Source organism: Callorhinus ursinus, unplaced genomic scaffold (assembly GCF_003265705.2).
Source record: "Callorhinus ursinus isolate GAN/ISIS: 27379988/994484 unplaced genomic scaffold, GSC_fseal_2.0 scaffold24, whole genome shotgun sequence".
In the NCBI taxonomy this organism is placed as follows: domain Eukaryota; kingdom Metazoa; phylum Chordata; class Mammalia; order Carnivora; family Otariidae; genus Callorhinus; species Callorhinus ursinus.
The window spans coordinates 5643595-5646489 of record NW_027397086.1 but is presented as its reverse complement, the minus strand read 5'-3'; the positions used below and the strand labels follow the sequence as shown (position 1 = coordinate 5646489).

Sequence of the window (2895 nt, the reverse complement as noted above, 5' to 3'; positions counted from 1 at the left end):
GAGAGAGGGCCTGCAGGAGAACATGGGACCTCTTGCTTCTGCCCTTTATCTTGGGAGGCATCTTACATGATGTTTAATGATCTTCAGCATCCAGGCCTTACTGGACATCCGGCACCCACCAGGCCAAAAGTCAGAACTCCAAAATGCCCACATTCTTCTCCCTTGGCCCTGGGGCCTGGTTTTGGGGGACTGTAACTATTCCAGGGTCCGAGGGCACATTTGATAACTGCAGAGGAAAGGGAAACTGCAATGCAGGTGTGGGGCAGGGAAAGCCTTCCACCCTCAAAAAGCTCCCTTGCAGTAAAGAGGGAAGGAAAGGTGGCAGATGTGAACCTTTCCAACCCTCCCAGGGATTATGAACGTCATGACCCAGCACAACGCGGCTGGGTAATTATAAGCGCCAACGAATATCACAAAGACTGTGCAGTGACGTAGACCCCTGGGGAGGGATGCTTTGAGCTGAGACCTGGTGGACGGGTGGGAGCCAGCTAGAAGGAGGAGTTGGGCAAGACAGGTTGGAGGGAAGACGCCAAGTTCCAGGCAAGGTCCTGAGAATTAATGCTTGACCGACTCTGGGTACTGGATGGAAGGAGAAGGGAGAGCGGTGGGAGATGGGGCAGGGAGGCGGTGAGAGCAGCCAGATCCTGCGGGACAGAGGAAGGATGTTGTTGGATACCCACTTCAGAAAGGCTATTCTAGCAGGTGAGTGAGTGGACTGGACTAGTCCAGGTTAAGTGCACGGAGGCTGCTTTTCTCACGCTAGCCTCCGAGAGGTGGAACAGAGGCCGACACTTGGTCCTCCCACCTAAAGGCAGGAGAGAGCGAGCGCCTGGACTGGAGGCGGGGCCCGCGGAGGCCCCGGATGTAGAGATGTACGCAGCCGCAATTGGACTTTCTCCACGCACCCACCTCTGACATCCTGGGTGAGTAGGCAAGTTCCAGCTGGACGTGCGGTCTTCTCAGGGATGGGCAAGGCCGGGTGAGTCCCACGAGGTGTGCTGCTACCTCACTCATGGTGTTGGTCATTTTGAGACAGACCAGTTGGTAAAGTAAATATCCGTGTGCAAATCCTCAGTGAACGGCTGCTGCGGGGGTTTTGGAAATGATGAAATAGAGGTGAAGGAGCGGTAGGGGCTACGGCGAGGCCTCGAATCTGCTTTTCCTGGCACCAGACAGCCCGGTATCCGACCCGATGGCAAGACAGGGCTCCACCTGCAAGCACGTCCCGAATCCCCTATCTGCCCTCTCCACGTCCCCACCCTGGCCTGGACCCCCCCCAGCTCCAGGCATCACAACTGCCTCTGCACTTCGACACCTTTTCGCCACTCTGCAGCTAGAGGGAGCTTTCCAGAGCCCACCGGAGCTCATCACTCCTCTCTCAGGGCTCCCCGACTGCACCTCCTGCACCCAGGGCTGATGGGACCCCCGCTCCCTGCTGATAGCCTCTCCTCTTCTGCACCTGGCCGTGCGCCTTGGTTCCCCTGACCCCCAAGTCCCTTCCTGTCTCAGGGCCTTTGCACTACCTGTTCATGCCCCTGAAAAGTTCTGTCCCCTGTCTTTATGTGACTGGCTTGTCTGTGTCGTTCAGCTAAAATGCCATTTTTCCTCCCAACAAAGACCTACCCTGACCAACCAGTCTAAAGTAAGTACTCCTTATTGCTTCCCCAGATTTATTTTCTTGATAGCACTTATCATCCTCTGAAATTTTCTTGTCTATTTTCTTGCTTACTGGGTGTCAGAATTCAGTGTGAGCTCCATGAGAAAGGGACTTATCTCCTTAGCAGTACAATAAAGTTCAGCACATAGTTTTTATTCAATATATAAAATGTAATGAATGAGTGAACCGATGGTAAAGGAGAGGCTGATGGTGGTGGTGCTGGTGGTGGTTGGTGGTGGCGGCAGTGGCAGTGGAGGGAGGGAGAGGAGATGGTGGAGGTGATGATGATGCAGAGGAGGAGGAAGTGGTGAGGGTCTTAGGGAGGATGATCCTGGCCACGCAGATGTCTTTGGTCTGTGGCTAACGGGTGCCCTTTGCATCTCAAGAGCTGCATATTCAGAGAAGAGATTTGGCGTACGCTGCCTTCTGGGCTACCTTTGAGCATTTCTCAGTCTGCAGAACACCCCAGAGCCCCAGCCATGAAGCCTCGCCTTCCTCCCTGTTTAATATTCAGCTTAAACTTTACATACCCTGTTTAAACACTTCAGCACCTTCTCATCGATTCTGCTCCTCACCAAAAATAAAAATATTTTGGTACTGCAAATAAAAGCAAATATTTGACACTACTTGGCATTTTTCAGTGCATTAATTAGCAATTTGCTGGATAAATATTGCTGTGTAAATCAACAATCACTTCCCAATAATTAAAAGCCAAGTCAGATGTTATCAGAAAACCCTCTAGTGCCTGCTCCAGGTCCAGGAAATGTTGCCCCTTGCAGCTGTGGCTGGAACAGAAGTAACTGGGAGAGGGTGCCGTTGGTCCTGGGCTGGCGATCCCCTGAATTCCAGCTTTAGCTTTGGAGGGAGGGATCCTGGAGGTGCTGGCAGTGTGCTGGAGGGTGATGGTTACCCACATAACCCCCAATGGTCTGGGCCTTTTAGTGCCCCACAGATGGTTGGGGCAATTGTGAGAAACAGATTTGGTCAAGGTTTGGTGATTGGAATGGGAGTAGTAGAGTAGCGGTTACATGCATGTACCTGGGAATCTGACATACATGGGGAGAGCTCCCAGATCAGCCACGTGCTGGCTCTGTGACCTTGGGCAAGGCATTGGTCCTCCCTGAGTCTTAGGTCCTTCATTTGTAAAATGGGTAAAATAAAAATCCTACCTCACAGAATTGTTCTGAGGATAAATGGGTGGAATGCATATGCTTAGCCCATGATGTGCACTCAGCAAA

At 52.3% G+C, this 2895-nt stretch overlaps 1 long non-coding RNA gene across 1 annotated transcript; it reads left to right on the top strand.

The window, feature by feature from the left end:
• Window positions 1-489: 489 nt before the first annotated feature.
• On the top strand, window positions 490-2226 carry LOC141369952 (uncharacterized). The gene is made up of 3 exons (XR_012373562.1): window positions 490-702; window positions 812-923; window positions 1076-2226. It is a non-coding gene; the product is annotated as an uncharacterized lncRNA (long non-coding RNA).
• Window positions 2227-2895: the final 669 nt, after the last annotated feature.